Source organism: Balaenoptera physalus (assembly GCF_965194825.1).
Source record: "Balaenoptera physalus genome assembly, chromosome: 9".
Taxonomy (NCBI): Eukaryota; Metazoa; Chordata; class Mammalia; order Artiodactyla; family Balaenopteridae; genus Balaenoptera; species Balaenoptera physalus.
In genome coordinates this window covers 104,569,207-104,591,349 of record NC_138888.1, presented here as the reverse complement: position 1 = coordinate 104,591,349, position 22,143 = coordinate 104,569,207, and positions in this window count along the sequence as shown.

Sequence of the window (22,143 nt, the reverse complement as noted above, 5' to 3'; positions counted from 1 at the left end):
TGTCCCACTGATCAACTGGAACAAAATTCTTGTTAATCAAACTTTAGTTAAAATTCTCTCCTCCCTCCAGGCTCCTGAACTTGGCCCATCATCAGCCTCAGCCAAGATTCAGAACCTCCTTAAATCCACAGGGAGAGGAAGCTAGCCTCAGGGTAAAGCATTCTCTGGGCTGCTATCTTACCTTGTCCCTGTCATTCATCCCACCTCCCCACTTTCCCTTCCTGTTTACTCTTCCCTATAAAACAAACTTAATCCTTTTGCCTAACCCTTGAGATACTTGCATCTCTTAGGGTCTGAATGTCTTCCCTATTGTAATAATTCCCTTTCCCCTATTGTCATGGCCCTTCTACCCGCTTGCATAAGCCTTTCTTATTAAGTCTTTCCTTACTGAATCTGGGCTTGCTTTTTTATTTGACAGCTTCTATTAAGAACTTGCGTATTTCAATTCTGCTCATGTTTCATTGGACAAAGCAATTTGTATGGCCATGCTTGACCTCAAGGTCAGGAAAATGCCATCCCCAGTGGTCCAATTGTTACTTCCTTTATGGCATTCACAACAAAATGTGTAAACAAATTCTATATTTAAGAAGAGATGAAATACCCTCTCATTGTGACTCTCACAAAACTGCAACCATTTCTGAAACAAAAACTTAAACTTGGTTTTTGGTCACAAGACTTCTGTTCTAATATCATGGTATTATTTTAAGCTTTATTTAGAGCTACTTCAGTTTTCTCTCAAGTTTGACAGCTTTCTGTCATGCTACTCAACATAATACCATGGTACTCTAAATTTAAAAATTTAGAGGTCCTGTTGAATGTAATTTAATAATTTTCTTTCATAAGGTCACTGACTACTATTCATCCAAACAATGATTTTCCAGATAGTAACTAAATGAAAGACTAAGATTATGTCACTTTATCATTATTTGTTTTAAGAATCACAAAAGTGCTTATATTCTAAATGTAATAATTTAGATTAGGAGTTAGCAAACTACAGCCTGGGGACCAAATTGAGTCCACTGTCTGTTTTTTATAATCTAAAGTTAAAACAGTTTTTTAAAAAATATCTGTATCTATTTTAAAGTGTTGTAAGACAACAACCACAGGGAAAAAATAAGGACTAAGCTGTGTGTAACACACAAGTCAAAAAATTTTACTGTTTGTAAAATAGTTTTGTTGACCCCCAATTTAGATAATTATACATCAGAGTCATGAACAAGATTGATAGCAATTAATTTAGATTTACTTTTATATTTTATGAAAAATGTAGTTTATAGAAGGATAAATATAGGTGGCAAATATGTTACCTGTCATTCTTAAAATGTTTGGATTAATTCATTCTTAGATTTTAATTCTACATAAATGTTATACATTACCCACTACCTTGATTATAAGAGTTATTTAAATTACCAGTAGAAATATATGATGACTCTTCTTAAAAATATTAAATACATATATAGTTTAATTTTTTAAATGTAAATGTTAGAATATTTCAAGCAAAATATTGATAAGTGAAGAGAGATACATTTCATATATTTTGAGTCCTCTGTTTCTGATCACTTTTGTCTCATCAATAAGCCTCACTGAGAAGAAGTAAACAAACACGGTATTTTAAGTGTAATACATTTTCCCAGGGCTCAATTATGCCACTAGATGGCGCATTTAGCACTACAGAGAGCTCTTGAATTAAATTCATGGGTTTTGTTTTGGTTTGGTTTGGTTTACTTTAATAGATTTTAAAGGGGAAAGATATAAAAAGTGTGACAAATAACATTTTCCTACACTTTTATTGACAAAGTCATCTCAATAATATATGATTGTTTTATAGCCAAAAATTATTTTTAGGCTACCCAAATTGATATGCAAGGTGACAGATTAGACTTTATCAAAAGAAAAATGGCAATGATGTTGTAAATTGACTTTTCAGTGGCATTCTTCATTTCCTCTGATCTGATACATGTGCCAACATCAAAGTGTGTTTGTGAGGTTTTGAGGACGAAGAAATACTGCTACCATTAACATTAGAAAATGACAATTTTTAACAATGATAATAGAGTCTGTATTAGGTGGCCCTCATGAAAAGGATAAAAGAAAGGCAAAAAGAGGGACAGTTGTACCTCAATGGAAAGGAAGCAGCAGTGGATATTCCCTGTCACTGCATAGCTCTAGAAATAAGAATAGTGTGGCACAGAGTTCTTTCAAGTGCCTGGCCCTGCAGAGGTCAGCACAATGGCTGAGAGCCCATATAGGTCCAAGCCACAGGGTCGAACAAAAGCATATTGTGCATCGTTCATTAGTCTCCATTTTTAACCCATTGTCTTCATCCTGAGAAACAATATATATGTTCAGGAGGACAAACAGGAATCAAGTTACTGAAAGCTGGCTTGTGCCCAGGTTAATTTATACATCTCCAAAACTTAAGCTTCACCAACTTACTAAAGCCCATCATTTAGCCCTATTCCAATGTGCAGCTGCTTAAATGAGATTGGAAGCAATTTTGCCACATGATGCTGATGTCAGTTAAAAGCTGAGTATTAGCAGCATGGAAAAACATCACATGGGTGTGTCCACTGTGTTGATCAGCATTTCCCAAATTTTAATGGATCCAACGCACAGAGGCTCAGCTCATTGGCCTAGGAAGTGGAATTCAGACCTATTGACTATTACAGACACGCATGTATATGAGGGGAAGCATTGAAATTAGAACAAGAATTAGATTTTTTTTTCCTCCCTGGATAAAGCCAGGAAAATTCTGAATGAAGACTTTCAGCAAGGCAGTATGCAAAACTGCCAAGTGTGAAAATGATTACAAATGACAGCTTATTTGGAAAAGCACTAACCAGAAAGGATTTCCAGTTTCAGAACTACATTTTACGATAACATGACTCCACCCAAATCAAGTAGAATTCCAAACCAAAGGATGATGATTGCTTCAACATTTATTTGTGAATGACAAAAAGACATTCAAAAGGAATATTCCTGACACAAATATTTGCTTTCAAGAGTTCACTGAAAAATATTACTTTCACATAAACTGTATATATTGGTATATGGCAGGCCACTATAAGATGACAAATAGCTATTTGGGGAATAATTATATTTAGGTAAGTATAATTAATTTTTTACTGAGCTTTGAGAACTATTTTGTGGTTTGTTCATCTCTAAAGGGTTAAAACTATATTCAAGTTTACAAATGTTCTCAGCGGTTTTGCAGGACAGCTTTACAATGGGCTCAACTACCTTGAAATTGTTATTACTTTTCTTCTTTTAAACTGGTTGATTCAGGCCAACTATCAAATGAAAATGATGATGAATAAAGACAAAATTGTTTAATCTTAATAATTTATGAGTAGTAAAAGTCATTTAGGAAAGGACTTATGACTGTACAGTATAGAAAAATAAAGTTGATCTGGGAAAGATGAGAAAGAAAAAAAATCAGCTGATCAGATTGTGACGATATGACTTTGTCAGGGATAGAACTCATCACTTTACTTGGATGAGATCATTTAATTTAGATATTAGCATAAATTATTAAATTGAAAAAGTTCTTGGTTGTTTGTCAGATTGGACAAGCTTGGAAGAGGAAGCATTTGGAAGTCAAAAGGCCTCAGTTGAAATTACAACTTCCTTCCTGGCTACTTGATGTACATCATTTACCTCAGCCCCTGAGCTCTCACTTCTTCATGTATGAAAGGAGATAATGATGTCATGTCACAAGTTTATTGGGATTTTATGATATGGATTGCTTTTAGTTTTCATTATTAGTAACAGTAGTAAAGGTTAATATTTTCACTTTGAAGATATATTTTTAGTGTTCCGTATGTTTTGTTTTAGTATACTGTTGGCTAACATAATACAAGTGTTTCAGAATCTGTAATAGATATGGAGATAAGAAGTCTGAGGTTTAGCTTCAGTTGCCAAATATATATGTGCAAATATGTTCATAACAGGCAAAGCTAAGTGCAGTGCAGTCTGCCTTATTTTCCTTCCAAACACAGGGCCCATATTTATCATGTGCTTCCTGCAATATATAGAAGCAGGCTGGGTCCCAGGGTGTTATTTTTAAGAAGATTAAAAGCAGACTCAAAGCATACACGTTTCCAATTATAGGTCTATAAATCCATTCATCCACTCATTCATCCAGTCGATATATTAATTCTGGAGCTCTTTTTGTGGCTTTAAGATATGAACTGATTTAACATTATTTTTATATTCCCTCACCTTTATTAGTCAAAATATCACTTAAACTATAAATTACAAAGGCAAAGTAAAATAGATAACAGGTGTGATAATCTAAACTAACTATGGGGCATTAATAAAACAACAAACAGTTTTTTTTTGTCCTAGATAATGAATTGTTATTAATACATCTGACATAACTAAACAACTAATGGTCTCTTCGGTTTATCTTTTCAAATTTAGAAAATTTTCTATTTGAAGCATCATTGAAAGTTGTCATTTGGAAACTGACATAATACATTCTAACAGATTAAGACTCCTACAAAAGTATATTATTGACTTCCTTGATATAATTGCCTCTTCATAGCCATTGCAATCATTCATGTACACATTTATTTGGGGAGGCATCAAAAGCAGATTATTTACCTAGTGAAGTATGACAGCTCTAGAGGATTTACTGTGTTCATTGCTACAATTGTCACCAAAAGCTGTTACTTCATAAGCACTGCTACCCGATTTTACATTTAAATATCTATCATTCCCCTCATTAAATCAAAGAGAAGTCAACTCTGTATGGAATTAAATCTTAGACTTATTTTGAAAAGGTTAATATAAGAGGGACAAAATTCTTCAGTAATGGCATTTTAGAAAGAACATTTTAATTTAAATACCTTTCCTTTAAGAAATAGGAGCGAATATTTAACAATACTGGGCAGGATGCACTTAATATCTCATTTTTGAAAAAAAAAACATATAATTTGGAATAAGTGCTTTCACGTATCTTCTAGTTGAAACTTCTATAATTCAGGCTCAAAAATATAAATGCAATATTTAGTGAGGGAATTCTCAGATGCATAATGTCACTGAATACCTGCCACATGTGTGGCATGCTTTTCAAGTTAGAATGCTGTTGGGTAGATGCTTCTATTTTCTCCTTAGAAAAACTTCTGGCTGCTGGTTAAAAGATATGGTGGGATGATTGTAAAGTGTGGACTGAGTGATTCATATTTAAAAATGACAGAATGGGTTTTTGTTTGTTATTTGCCTGCTTGCTTGCCTTCTTATCTATTTGGGATAATAAGGGAAAACTATTCCAGTGTTGTTTTTCATCAGGTGATAGAGATAGAGGATAGGTAAGTAGTCAGGTAGGTAGGTAGATTGATAGATATCCTGCAATTAGTAGATAAATGTACTTTTATCTGTAACGAATGTATTTGGAAGAAAAAAAAAACTTGTTCTATTCTTTGCAAAATGAACATTTTTAACTGCTAAAACCAAAATCTGAATTGAATATTTAATTTCATCTAATAATTTTCAAATTTTTTTCTGAACAGATTATCTAGGATTCCTGAAAGCTACTATCATTCTCTCCTGTAACAATGAGTGCTCACTCAGCACTTACCTGACCCCCTGATGCCATGCATTCACTTTAGAGGACGTATTCTCATTTTGTCTTTCCCTCTATGGGTTCCATCTTTTCCTGGCACCAACTAAAGCCCCTAAATTCTGGCAAAGGTACTGAGGACCCTATTTTGAGTATCATGACATCAATCCACAGTTAGTCACAACTCTTCTTTGAGCTTATTATTCCAATATGTAAGGATGATAGAATTTTCTTCCAACCTCCAAATATTTTGAGAGAATTAATAATACAAAATGCATAAAACATTCTAAAAAGCTTACAGAAACTATTTGGTACAAACTGTTAATTTTAGTTTCGAGAACATTGAAAATGCTCTTTGGCATAAGTGTAAGGCGCCATTTAATATTAATTATATAGCCTGACTGCTTTGAGAGTTCTTGGTGGCATCATAATGCAATATAAGTGAAAGTCTTTGTAGACTATAAAGTTTTATTCAAATATAAGTGGCATTAGAATTATAAACAATACTTTTTTGTTGTTATGGTAGTAGTTCTGTCCCTTTTGTTTTAAGCTAAAATAGTTGAGGGAGACTCACAGACTATATACATCTATTCAATATAACTAATATCAATTATATTTTATCAAGAGTCTGAAGTAATTTATATTCTTATTAATTTGTTAAACTATATTACTGGGAGAAAAGTATAAGCTTGATTTATATTCAACTATAAGCATTTTAAAATAAATGTATAGGTTATATATATACTAGACTAAATATACTGAGGCATTTAATTTTACCTTTAATACATGGGTGGTTTAATACATGGATGTTTATCCATGTATTAAAAGTAAAATTAGATGTCTTAGAGGATATATGTGCATTTTTGCAAATTTCATTTGCTCTTATTATATAACTCTTGTTCATTTTTCGTTTTGGCCCTGGGAATTCATATTGCTTGTCTGCAAGATAGGAGACTTCTTCCTTTTATGCTTTTTTTTCAGTATAACTTGATTTTCTGTCCAAGAGATTGTCACTGACCTAAAACCTATGCAATGTTGGAGCAGGCATGTACACATTGTTTCCCAAGTCTGTGTGCAGTGACATCTCATTGGAAGCTTGAAGTCAACAATGGTGGGGCATTTACCCCTCAGAGACTGGCAAATGCTAGAAATCAGAATTTGTTCCCTCTGGACAACTGGTTGTTAAATTTTTCCTTCTACACTACTGCCTGCAACTGAAATTCATAAGCACCTGTTCCCACATTTCAGGTGTATACAGAGTGCCTGTGAAATCAGGTGATGTACTTTCACTGATAAATGAATGCTAGACAATACACATTTACCTTATGTATACTATATGGAAAGAACAAGGGAGCAACATATAAAGGTATTTCAAGACTTCTATAGGAAATACAGAGGTATAACTTTTAACAAGTTTTCTCTACAGGAAGAATGTATTTTCTTATCCATAATTTTTGAAAGAAGACAAGTGTTAATGTGGCATGCAAATTTGTTGACACTGTCCTCTCCCATGTTTTCTGATACAAGAAACACCCTGCAATCTAACAGGAGGGAGACAGGAGAACTTCCTTCTATGAAAGCTATTGCTCTTGCGTCCCAGTCTGCCTGTCCTAAGCATGGAATACAATTATGTCAAACTCAGTGTGTCCATACTAAAAAAAATAAAGCAAACAAACAAACAAACAAAAGTATCTCTTCCCTTAAAACTGCTTCATATTCTCTAAACCTCACTTTGGCAAATGACCCCATCATACCCACCCCTAATCCCATGATCTGGTCCAAAAACGTTTCCTAACACCACCTTCTGTGTCCTAACCTCACATTCTCATCACTAGCCACACGAAAGCTACCCTGTTGACAGTACTAAACCAGAAATTTCTAGGGGGTCACTTATAAAATGAAATCTAATTTTGTCAATTTTCTGTTTGGAGTCTTTCCAAAGCTTTACTGTCTATTGCCTGAAACCTAAAATCCTTAATAGCTAAGACTGAAATAGGAAAGGGGCAGGGCACAACCTTTAAGGGAATGACATAGCTATTGAGGATACTACATAAACTGGTTAGAACAAAATTGGTCCAAGATGGCGGACAAGTCAACTTCCAGGGGATTTTGAACCTCAGTATACGCTCATTATAATACATCAGGACCCTAAATGACACACCTACATGTGCCATGACAGTTCCAAGGACGCCCATAAAAGGCCAACAAGGGGGCAGTGGCCCAATTCCTGGAAATCCCCACCCCTTCCCCAAAATAGCTGGAATACTCCTCCCACTCATCAGCCTATGAAATTACCCACCCCTATTAAAACTGACAACCCCATACCATGGTGCCTGTAACCTTCCAAGATGGCCCACATCCTATGGAGTGTGTATATCCCTGAATAAACCTTCTTTCGCTTTACTATGGCTCACTCTTGAATTCTTTCCCATGTGAAGACAAGAACCCACACTTTACGGCTGTGCCAGGGATTCGTTTGAGACTTGAGACATGACCACCCTCTCACGCCCCACTCTCTTTCCTGAAATAAGACCATCCTTGGCCTGCTCCTGCTTGTTTCCTAGGTTTATTCCCGTCACTTCCTGCCCATTGTATTCAGTATCTCAATCATGCTAGACTATCAATAGCATGTTCTCTAGCTTTATTTTTCCTCTCTTACAACACCTTATACCATTTCTATGCCCTCTAAGTGGGATAATTCTTCCATCAGAGAATCTGAATGTGGTCGTTTAGATGCTGAATCACACGTAGCCATTACTGACCTCCATCTGGAAATGCTTTGAATTTTTTATCTTAGTCATCTGTGAAATCTTTAAGGGCAGAAATCACAGATACTCAATTTTATGGACCAGTATCCAGAACACAGTACCACTCCATAGATGTTTGCTGATGAACGAATATACTTGCCATACTATTTATAAAAGTACTTTTTGAATATAATAACAATAACAAATTCCTTTTCCTATTCCATGTAAAACATGAGTCATCTAGTGAGATCTGTACTGAGACCAAGGGCAGATAGTGAGATATTTCCTTCAAACAACTCAGTTTGGAGAAGAAGGGGAAAATTAGTAAGACAGAAAGAGGCAGATTTTGGCAAGCTGATAAGGCCTTCTATTTTAGCAAATAATGAAGGCCCCAAGAACATTAAACATCTTTTTTTAATTTAAATATGGTTGCTGTACAAGATATCTTAGCTTTAGGTGAACTACACAGTGATTCAACAGTTACATACATTATGATATGATCACCACAACAAGTCTAATAATTATCTGTGCCCATACACTGTTATTATGATATTATGGCCTTATGCTGTAGGTTACTTATCCATGGCTTATTTATTTTGTAATTGGAAGTTTGTACCTCTTAATCCCCTTTGCTCATTTAGCCCAACCACCACCTCCCTCCCCGACAACAACTATCTGTTTGTTCTCTGTATCTCTGAGTCTGATTTCATTTTGTTTTGTTTGTTTGTGTGTTTGTTTTATTTTTTAAGTTCCAAATATAAGTGAGATCATTGGTATTTGTGTTTCTCTGTTTCACTCAGCATAAGACTCCCTAGATCCGTCTACATTTTCACAAAGGGCAAGATTTTTTTTATGGCTAAGTAATATTCCTCTGTGTGTGTGTGTGTGTGTGTGTGTGTGTGTCACATCTTTTATCCATGTACATTTCATCTGCTTCCATATTGTGGCTGTTGTAAAATGCTACAATGAACAATGGGGTGCATATATCTTTTTGAAATAGTTTTTTGTTTTCTTCAGGTGAATACCCAGAAGTGATATTCCTGGATCATATGGTAGTTCTACTTTTAATTTTTTGAGAAACCTCCATAATGTTTTCAATAGTGACTGCACCAATTTATATTCCCATCAACAGAGCACGAGGATTCCCTTTTCACCACATCCTCACCACACTTGTGATTTGTTGTCTTTTTGACAATACTCATTCTGACAGGTGTGAGGTAGTATATCATTGTGGTTTTGATTTGCATTTCCCTGATGATTAGGGATATGGAGCATCTTTTAATGTGTCTGTTGCCCACCTGTGTGGCTTCTTTAGAAAAGGTGTCTCTCCAGGCTCTCTTCCCAAATTTTTGATTGGGTTATTTGTTGTTTGAGTTGTATGAGTACTTTGTATATTTTGGGTACTAACCCCTTATCTAATATATCATTCACAAATATTTCCTCCCATTCAGTGTTCTGCCTTTTAGTTTTGTTGATGGTTTCCTTTGCTGTGCAAAAGCTTTTTAGTTTGATGAGACCCATTTGTTTATTGTTGCTTTTTTTTTCCCTTGCCTGAGGAAACAGATCAAAAAAAAAATATATATATATATATATATATATATATATATATATATATTACTAAGACCCATGTCAAAACATGTACTGCCTATGTTTTCTTCTAGAAGTTTACAGTTTCAGGTCTTACATTCGAATCTTTAATTCATTTTGAGTTTATTTTTGTATAAGGTGTGAGAAAGTTGTCCAGTTTCATTCTTTGGCTTGTAGCTGTCCTGTTTTCCTAACACCATTTATTGAAAAAGCTGTATTTTCCCCATAGTATGTTCTTGCCTCATTTGTCATAGATTAATTGACCATAGGTACATAAGTTTATTTCTGGGCTCTCTATTTTGTTCCTTTTTCTGTGTGTTTGTTTTTGTGCCAGTACCATACTCTTGATTACTGTAGCTTTGCAATATAGTCTGAAGTCATGGAGTGTAATACCTCCAGTTTTCTTCTTTTTTCTCAAGATTGCTTTGGCTATTTTGAGGTCTTGTTCTGTATAAATTTGTGGTTTACTTGTTCTAGTTCAGTGAAAAATGCCTTTGGCATAATGATAGGGTTTGCATTGAATCTGTAAATTGCCATGGGTAGTATGGTTGTTTTAAGAATTTATTCTTCCAGTCCATGAACACAATATATCTTTCAATTCATTTACATCATCTTCAGTTTCTTTCATAAATGCCTTATAGTTTCCAGAGTACAGATCTTTTACCTCAATTGTCAAGTTAATTCCTAGTTTTTTTAAATGTAATTGTAAATTGGATTGTTTTTTTCATTTTTTTAATGATAGTTAATTATTAGTGTATAGAAACACAACAGATTTATGTATAGTAATTATGTATCCTGCAACTTTACTGGATTCATTTATTAATTCTAATAGTATTTTAGTGGAGTCTTTAAGATTTTCTATGTATAGTATCATGTCATCTGCAAAGAGTGACAGTTTTACGTCTTATATGGATCCCTTTTATTTCTTTTTGTTGTCTGATTATTGTGGCTATGTGGCTATGTTCAAATTCTATGCTGAATAAAAGCAGCAAGAGTAGGGATCTTGTCTTGTCCCTGATATTATAGGAAATGCCTTTCAGTTTTTCACCATTGAGTATGACGTTAGTTGTGAGTTTGTTGTATATGGGCTTTATTATGTTGAGATATGTTCCCTCTATACCCACTTTGTTGAGACATCAAATATCCTGATATGTAGACTCCAGGGCCATACTTAATAATGTCATATTAGCCATTTTTTTCAATTTCCTCCTTTTTTGTTAGTATACATAATTGATATTTGATTTCACGATGATCATTTTTTTAGAAATTGAAAATATATTATTCTTATTTAAATATACCATAGATTGCACGTCCTTCCTTCTACATTGTCATTTAAAACACCTAAATTATTTTACATGAGTTGGAGATTATTAAATATATTAAATCCATGGAAAGCTTCACATTTTAAAATTCTCCTCCAGCTTAGAGAATCAAGTTAGAAGTTTCCTTATAACAGTCAGAAGTTACATTCAAAAGCCTACCCTTATGAAAGTGAATAATCACTTATTGTGGACAGCCCAGGGATGCCTTTCCTGTCTATCTTCCCAACGCACACAGACTCTAATGAAACTGAAGTGAAAATCTGACCAAAACTGCAGTTATACAAGTTTTTCCCTACAACATGATTACTTCAGTTACTTTGTTTGGGTACTTTAGTGCCGTACAGAGTGAAAATTGAGTAGTAATTTTCTGTAAAGGATATGACAAAGCAAAGATAGTCTGCTGAGGGAAAATTATAAAACAAGCTGAAAGAACCAAAGATAAAAGTTCATGAACATTCGGAAAGAAAAATTTTGACTCCTAATCTTACAATTATTGTCCAACAACTGATGACTATAGTTTTTGCCATTTGATTTTGTGGAATATCTCCATGTGGGTTGAAGTAGTTAAATAATGGTTTATACTTATTGTAACCAAATTATTCTGACTGATAGCCATCTCTGTTTTTGATTACAACTAACAACCTCTATAATTCTAATATCTTTTTGTAATTTCCACCTTATCATTTTTATTTTTTCAGTCTTTATTTTTAATGTACATTTCAGCACTTCCTAAGGTCCAGACACTCTTCTAAGCCATTTCCAAACATGAATGAATATAAATATGATAACAATCCTATGAAACAAGTAGTATTATTGGCCTGATATTACAAATGAAGAACTAAGACCCTGGTGAAGCAGATTGCTGAAGAGCACACAGTGAATCCATGGTAGTGAAGAGTTAACCCTAGGCATCCAGATTCAGGGATTTAACCAATACCCTCTGCTTCCTCTGTTTCTACTTGGAAGGGACTTTAGAAGATCTACATATATTTGTTATCTAGACTAGCTTCTGACTTGTGAAAATCTGCATGCATTACATAGCATGTGTCTAAGCTTAACTCAGGGTCTAATAGAAGAGAAAACTTGATAAACAGTGTAATAATGTTGACTGCAGCTGGATAGGATTATCATTTAAAATATATTTTTAAAATTAATTTCAATTAACATATGAAGAAGAATGAACTATATTCTCTCCTTTGCATAAGATAAGCTGGTCTTCCTGGAAAGAGGCACTATCAAACACTATCAAACTATAGTGTTCTTCTACAACCAGGCTTACTTATGAAAAACACAACAGGCTTCTTGGGCTTCTTTAAAGATGTGAAGTTCCCTGCCAGGACACTGAGCAACATATTTCTGAGATACTGGCTACTTGCCTATCATTTGAGACAGCCAAAACTGAATATAAAGAACTCAAACACTACCCCCCCTCAAGAGTTGTAAGCAAGGGGTAGGCAAAGTCTGAGGAAAATATATATGTGGCTGATTATTTGAGTCAGAGTTATATAGACTGACTCCTTATTGAGTAACGGAGCTAATTTCTTACACCAAGGAAGTGAGGCAAAAAATAAAAACGTTAATACTCAGCTTACCTTTGCAAATGAGGAACAATTACCCTGCCATATGTTGACTCAAGGAAGCAAAGATCTTCATCACAGACCATCAGGTTTCTTTTAGTAGCTGCCAAAGAGATGAAATTTAATATTAAAAATTATTGGCTCCTTACTCTGTGTTCTGGGTCAGGTACTCTTATGTAGGTGTAGCCGAACATCTTTAGGTTTGCTTCTGGTGGTGTAATCATCAACCTGTTGTCATTCCTACCATTACTGTATTAGTGTACTGTTGCTGCTGTAACAAATTACTACGAACTGAAAACAACACAAATGTATTCCCTTATAGTTCTGGACAGCAGAAATCTGAAATTATTTTTACTGGGCTAAAATCAAGGTGTCAGCAGGGCTACTTTTTCCTGAGGCTTTGTGGGGGAGAATCCATCCCCCTTGCCTTTTTCAGCTTCTAACAGCTTGTGGCTCCTTCCTTCATCTTCAAAGCTTATCATTCTCATCCATCATCACGTCCCTTTCGCCTCTGACTCTGATGCTCCTGCATCCCTTTTACAAGGACCATTATGACTATATCAGGCACACAGGGATAATCTCTCATCTCAGGATCCTTGACTTAATCATGTATAGTCCTTTTTACCATATGAGGTAATATTCTTAGGTTCGAAGGGATTAGGACATACACATATTTGGGGGACTATTATTCAACCACAGTTACATAATCACACTGTTTCCTTTCCTTGTGTTTAGGAGCTTTCCTTCTGTTACTTTTGAAATGTAGAGGACTTTTGGTGGGTAGAATATTTGGGAGGGAAAAAATGACAAATCTAGAATGTATGGTGTGGTATCTGTTTCCTGATGGATCTGGTGGACTGGACTGAGCTCCTGTAGGGAAGGGAACTTGAATAAAGGTTTGTCCCAAGCCAAGCCACAGATCTTTGAGTTCTCAGGCATTATTATACCCCATGGAATAGGAGAGAAGACTTTCCCCTCGCTCTGCTCAAAACTCAGGTCTCTTCTGGCCCATCAAGCAAAGATCAGATGCTGTTTTCAAGATGTTCAGAGTCAATGGTATATCTTCTGCAAAAACATCAGAAAACAACAATAAAGACTTTTTTAACTCAACTATGGGCAACTAGTTTGAATTCAATTTGGCAGCTAGTATGGAGAGGAAAAACAAAGAACCATTGTTATAGGAGGATTCTCATAGGTGTATTGGTTTGTGGGCAAGCGTAAAACAAACCAATGGTGAATATTTTACTTATCTACTGCTGCAAAACAAATAATCACATAACTTCATGGCTAAAAACAACGTTCATTTTATTGTCTCTTACCTCTTCTGTGTGTTAAATGGATTCAGCTGATATCACTTGGGATTTCTTAGCTACTTGTAGTCAAATGGTTGCTCAGACTGGAATCATCTGAAGACTCAACAGAAACACTGGATTGATTGGAATTTCCTCATTGTTCATATGGTCTCAAGGCCTCTCTGACTATATATCTTTCATGAACTCTTTCCTTATAGTTTCCCCAGCAGAGTGTCCAGATTTCTGGGCCACTCTGGGTTCCCAGAAAACACAAATAAAAGTGCTTACAGGCTCTAAATGCTTGGGCTTGGAAGTCCTAGAACATTTCTTTGATTGCCTTCTATTGGTGAGCTAAGTCAGGAGCTGGACCAGATTCAATGAGGATGGCACAGCAGCATAAGTGCCAGGACGATCATCATGGAGGGCCATGTCTTTAGTGACCATAAAATACAGAGTGAACCAAATGTTCTGGTTTTTCTAAGACTAAGGGAGTTCCCTGGACATGGGATTTTTCAGTGTTAAAACTGGGATATTTCTAGGAAAAGTGAAATGAACTGGCCATCGAAAAATAAAGCAACCATTGGAGAGTTTGCAGATGGGAGGTATAATGGTCTGGTATTGCATGAATAGGGGATATTGAGGCAAAATATATTTGAGTTATATAGATTAACCCATTTTGCCTCAAACCAATTTTAGACCTAAGTACTATTTTAATCATTTTTATAGATGAGGATACACAAGCTAAAAAAAAATACTTTACTTACCCTTGGTCAGCCAGATATAAGGAGAAGAACTTGGATGTAAATTCTATACTTTTTCCATCACACCAGACAGTCCAGAAGCCCATTACAACAGATTTGCCTATATTTTTGCTGGCTTCTTATTCTATTAAAGCTTGGAGTTTGGCCTTCTAGATATTTCTTACATAAGATATAGATGGGGCACGTGCTATATCATGAGATCCTGAAGAGGAGAGATCAAGTTTATTTATCCTTGAGGTAGCTGTCACAGAGCTTGGCACATAATACTTGTTAATATATGTTTGTGGGTTGCAAATACTAAGTGTTGAACATTTTAGTACTCTTTTCCTCTTTACTTCTATACTACTATTTCCAAGTGTGTGACAATTCCATAGTCTTTTTTATTTTTTCATTTTTATTTTCCAAGTATTACTTTCCTGAGGTTGCTATAACAAATTATCATAAACTTGGTGACTTTAAACAACAGAAATTTATTCTCTCACAAGTCTGGATGCTAGAGTTCTGAAATTTGACAGGACCAACTCCCTCATGAGGGATGTAAGGAAGAATTTGTTCTTTGCCTCTTCCAGCTTCTAGTGCCTGCTGGCATTCCTTTTCTTGTTGCCATGTCACTCCAATTTCTAACCTTGTGGTCATATGTCTTCCTGCTCTGTGTGTCTCTATGAAATCAGCCTCTGCCTCACTAAAAAGGAGGGTCACTGGATTTAGGTCCTATCTGCATAATGCCAGGATAATCTCCTCCTCTCAGAATTCTTAATCACATCTTTTGCCATCTAAGATAATATTCACAGATCCTTGGAATTACGTGTAGAAATATCTTTTGTAGGGCTACCTTTATACCCATTACCGGTACATATATATATATATATATATATCTGTGTGTACAAATATTCAGAGTTAAAAATAAAAGTCTAATGCACTTTGGAGAATAATTAAAACAAACACTACAAATCTCTGGATGGTGGAAGCAAGAGTATTTTAACACAAATTATTAAAACATTTTTATACTTTTTATGTTCATATGACAGAAGAAATTCATATTTATATAGTTTTCTTAAATTAAAACATCTAATTAAGAAATTGAAGACATGAATTCCTAGTTTCCTTGAGAGAACATTGAAATTCATGAGTCCAGTGTAAGAGATGATAAGCTCAGCTACAGATCTTGTGACTCTTCCAGATGAGTTTTAAAGTCATGTACTGAAGTCGTCAACTGAGGGATAATCTAAGAAAAAGTCCTTTCCTGGAAATGAGAAAGAAACAATAGATCTTCCTTCTGAAGAAGGTGTGTGTGTGTGTGTGTGTGTGTGTGTGTGTGTGTTATTTACTGACCTAGAAATTGACATATTCCTAAGAAAGAGAGTTGAATTCATTAGGCAACAGACAGTTTCTAAAACCAGAATGTTATAACTACACAGTCATCTAAAACCATCCCTGTACTCATGCCATAAATAACTTAATAACAAAATGTCTATATTTTGAGGAGAACATAGAACATATTTTATAAAATAACAGTTTGATACTTATAAACGGTTTGTTTTCTACAAACATCTAAATTAATTAACAGAAAAATTCTTTTTATATGTTTTCATTTCCTACCATGTGGAAAATCCACAACACATTTAATTAATGGATGTAGCCCAACAATACATTTCTTTTTATTAGTCACTTTTAATAATAGTTTGATGAAGATTTATATTACTGGATCTGAGTAAGGAATCAGTAAGTGTATGAGCAAAGTTTCTATATAAATATTTCCAAACACATGTAAGACAAGATATGATGAAAGGATTCAGCCTTCATTCATTCTCTGCCCTGTTCTGAACTATAATCTTCTTGTTGCTCTGTATATTTTGGTTCCTTTCTCCTTGATACAGTATATCCCCTTGAACTGCATTTTAACACAATGTCCAGAAATGTCTATTGTCCTTCTCTTTGCAGAAGATTACATAGCAGATGGTGCAAATGGTCCAGCATATATTTGTGAGATTGATACAAAAACCATCTGCCAGAATGCTAACTTTTGTTGATATTTTGTCAAATTATATCAGTGACATGGTAGAGAAATTCAAAATATATGAAATAATTGCAATGTTTTCCCCTTATACTCCAAGTCTCTATTCTAATTTAGCAAAGTATGATGTAATTTCATCTTTTGAAAATAGATTTTTTCCTCAAATCTTTTCTTCAGTCTGCTTCTAAGGTACCATCCTTGACCATGTTATTTTAATGTTTTTCTTTTTGTCTTCATCTATGAGAGTGTCAGATATTTAGCTTTTTCTAGCCCACAGCAGATTAAAAGTAGATAGATGTGGATTTTTATTCTATGTTCATTTTATAATGTATAAAATATCAATTGGGGACAATAAGAATGTTTTTCATGAGTTTTAACTTTTAAAAATTCACAATATAGATTTATTTACGGATAAAAATTATTAAAAAATAATAGATCAATGGAGGAAACCACAATGCAAGTGGCTTATCCTTCAGCTACTTTTAAAAAAAATAAATTGAAAATAATACAGAAATGAAAATAACAACTATGACTTTTAAAGTATTTCATCTATTTCTGTACTCTTGTTACATATTCTATAGAGATTGTGTTGACACTTTGTTCCTGAGAATCAATTTGGGAAGGAGAAGTGACATGTAAACCTCAGGCAAGTTAGCCTCTCAAGTGTTTCAACCCAGGGCTACTTAAAGGGCTACTTGAATACAGAAATCAATAAAAAGGCAGGTAGTTGCATCCATGCTAACCAAACAAGACAGAAGCAAGGCCATGGTAATGACTTTGGTAGGGGATTTGTGTTGAAATCACAGTTCTCACAAACATGTATGAAGATATAAAATTTTTGAGTTTATAAAAAATTATATGAATATCATGTAAGGAGAGTGTAAAGGTGAACATAAAAATGTATAAAGTTTACAAAACTTTTGATATAATTTTGTGCAATACATTTCTACACCACCTTGGAGAAACATTTTTCATTATCACTATCTATTAACAGGTACCTAGACCTTACTATTACTGTTTAAAAAAAATTAAAAAGATTATTTTTAACTACATGTGGCTAGAATTTACAAGTATATTAAGGAAAAAGCAGTAGGGAATAAGTCCAAAAAGGTATCTGACAGCCAGATTTGGAAGACAGGAGAATTTGGAACAATGGAACAGAGTTGAAATACTTTCCTGGCTGTGTAATAATGAGAGCATGGACCAAGGTAGCAGCTGTCCAGATGCAGAATTAGAAGCAGGATGTGTGGGCAGTATGATTGAACTGGTGAAAGCTGAGGGGTGTAGGGAAACAGAAGATAGGAAAAAGCAAATAGGGGAACTATAAAAATCTGAGAAGAAACAAAGTTACATCATTTGTATTGAGCTCATGAAAGGGAATGATGGTGATATCAAGGAATTTTACTAATGAGAGTGCATTTTCAAAATAAAATATAAGGCTTACATGCACATCGAATGCAATCTTCTGTTCTACTTTTCCTGTTCTTTCATTTTCTACCTATGGCAGCTCTCCATAAATATATCAGCCTCAGGGAGAACCATGTGATTTAATCTTATGAAAATCATTTCAATTGTTTTAAGTGCATTAAGGTAGACCCACATAAAATCATCATCCTATGTTTATAGATCAATATACACCAAAAAGCTGTAAAAACATTATTTTACAGTAAATATTCAGTCTAACAAAAGATTCCTAAGATCTCATCCAATATGCTTCCAAAGCACATCTCCTGTCAGTCTGTGTGGTTTAAGAAAATATAAATTAATTACTGCAAAATCCTAAGCAAGAATTGATTGGTAAAACAACTATGCTTTGAACTGCATATAATACATTTAAATAATATAACTGTGGATCCTTCTACTGAAAAATTGAGAGTTACATACGTCTTTGCCAGTGCTTTGCAGATGCTATCATATCTGAACATTACCTTTATCCTTCTTTTTGAGTCTTTATTTATTTATTTTTTTAATATATATTTTTAACACTTGTTATCATTCATGGATTTGTTTGTTGGTTTGGTTAATCTCTTCTTTCTTTTCTTCTTTTTTTTTTTTACTTTTTTATTTTAATAATATTTTTTCTTATTTTTTATTTTAATAAATTTATTTTATTTTATTTCTTTCTTTACTTTTTTCTCCCTTTTCTTCTGAGCCTGTGGCTGACAGGGTCTTGGTGCTCCAGTTGGGTATCAGGCCTGAGCTTCTGAGGTGGGAGAGCCAAGTTCAGGACATTGGTCCACCAGAGACCACCTGGTCCCACATAATATCAGTTGGCGTGAGCTCTCCCAGAGATCTCTGTCTCAATGCTAAGACCAAGCTCCACTCAACAACCAGCAAGCTAGAGTGCTGGACAACACATGGCAAACAACTAGGAAAACAGGAATGCAAACCAAACCATTAGCAGAGAGGCTGCCTAAAATCAAACTAAGTTCACCCCAAAACACACCAGCAAACACTGTCCTGCCCAACAGAAAGACAAGATCCAGCCTCATCCACCAGAAAACAGGCACCAGTCTCCTCCACCAGGAAGCCTACACAACCCACTGAATCAACCTTACCCACTGGGAGCAGACACAAAAAACAATGGGAATGATGATATTGCACCCTGTAAAAAGGAGACCCAAAACACAGTAAGTTAAGAAAAATGAGAAGACAGAGAAATACACAGCAGATGAAGAAGCAAGATAAAAAACCCACCAGACCAAACAAGGAAGAGGAAATAGGCAGTCTACCTGAAAAAAATTCAGAGTAATGATAGTAAAGATGATCCAAAATCTCGTGAATAGAATGGAGAAAATGTAAGAAATGTTTAACAAGGACCTAGAAGAACTAAAGAGCAAGCAAACAATGATGAACAACACAATAAATGAAATTTAAAATTCTCTAGAGGAATCAATAGCAGAATAACTGAGGCAGAGGAAAGGATAAGTGACCTGGAAAATAAAATAGTGGAAATAACTACCACTGAGCAGAATAAAGATAAAAGAATGAAAAGAATTGAAGACAATCTCAGAGACTTCTGGGACATTAAATGCACCAACATTCGAATTATAGGAGTGCCAGAAGAAGAAGAGAAAAAGGAAGGGTCTGATAAAATATATGAAGAGATTATAGTTGAAAACTTCCCTAATATGGAAAGGAAATAGTCAATCAAGTCCAGGAAGCGCAGAGAGACCCATACAGGATAAATCCAAGGAGAAACACGCCAAGACACATATTAATGAAACTAATAAAAATTAAATACAAAGAAAAAATATTAAAAGCATCACGGGAAAAGCAAAAAATAACATACACGGGAATCCCTATAAGGTTAACAGCTGATCTTTCAGAAGACACTCTGCAAGCCAGAAGGGTGTGGCACGACATATTTAAAGTGATGAAAGGTAAAAAACTACAACCAAGATTATTCTACCCAGCAAGGATCTCATTCAGATTCCATGGAGAAATTAAAACCTTTAGAGAGAAGCAAAAGCTACGAGAGTACAGCACCACCAAACCATCCTTACAACAAACGCTAAAGGAATTTTTACTGGCAGGAAACACAAGAGGAGGAAAAGACCTACAATAACAAACCCAAAGCAATTACGAAAATGGTAATAGGAACATACACATCAATAATTAACTTAAATGTAAATAGAATAAATACTCCAACCAAAAGACATACACTGGCTGAATGGACACCAAAACAAGACCTGTATATATGCTGTCTACAAGAGACACACTTCAGACCTAGGGCCACAAAAAGATTGAAAGTTAGGGGATAGAAAAATATATTCTACGCAAACGAAAATCTAAAGAAAGCTGGAGTAGCAATTCTCATATCAGACAAAATAGACTTTAAAATAAAGACTAAAACAAGTGCCAAGGAAGGACACTACATAATGATCAAGGGATCAATCCAAGAATGTAACAATTGTAAATATTTATGCACCCAACATAGGAGCACCTCAATACATAAGGCAAATGCTAAAGCCATAAAATGGAAATTGACAGTATCACAATAATAGTAGGGGACTTAAACACCCCACTTTCACCAATGGATAGATCATACAAAAGGAAAATAAGAAAGGAAATACAATCTTTAAAAGACATATTAAACAAGGTAGACTTAATTGATATTTATAGGACATTCCATCAAAAAAATCAGAATACACTTTCTTCTCAAGTGCTCATGGAACATTCTGCAGGATAGATTATATCTTAGGTCACAAATCAAGCCTTGGTAAATTTAAGAAAATGGAAATCGTGTCAAGTATCTTTTCCGACCACCACACTATGAGACTAGATATCAATTACAGGAAAAAATCAGTAAAAAATACAAACAAATATAGGTTAAACAATACACTGCTAAATAACCAAGAGATCACTGAAGAAATCAAAGAACACTTAGGCAAATGATAATGAAAACACAATGACCCAAAACCTATGGGATGAAGTACAAGCAGTTCTAAGAGAGAAGTTTATAGCAATACAGTCCTACCTCAAGAAACAAGAAATATCTCAAATAAACAACATAATCTTACACCTAAAGAAATTAGAAGAACAAAAAACCCTAAAGTTAGCAGAAAGAAAGAAATTATAAAGATCAGATCAGAAACAAATGAAAAAGAAATGAAAGAAATGATAGCAAAGATCAATAAAACTAAAAGCTGGTTGTTTGAGAAGATAAACAAAATTGATAAATCACTAGCCAGACACATCAAGAAAAAAGGGGAGAAGACTCAAATCAACAGAATTAGAAATGAAAAAGGAGAAGTAACAACTGACACTGCAGAAATACAAAGTATCATGAGAGGTTACTACAAGCAACTCTATGCCAGGAAAATGGAAAACCTGGAAGAAATGGATAAATTCTTAAAAAAGCACAACCTTCTGAGACTGAACAAGGAAGAAATAGAAAATATAAACAGACCAGTCACAAGCATGGAAATTTAAACTGTGATTACAAATCTTCAAACAAACAAAAGCCCAGGACCAGAGGGTTTCACAGGCAAATCTTATCAAACATTTAGAGAAGAGCTAACACCTATCCTTCTCAAAGTCTTCCAAAATATAGCAGAGGGAGGAACACTCCCAAACTCATTCTACGAGGCCACCATCACCATTATACCAAAACCAGACAAAGACGTCACACAAAAAAGAAAACTACAGGCCAGTAACACTGATGAACATAGATGCAAAAATCCTCAACATTTTAAATACTAGCAAACACAATCCAACAGCACATTAAAAGTATCACACACCATGATCAAGTTGGGTTTATCCCAGGAATGCAAGAAT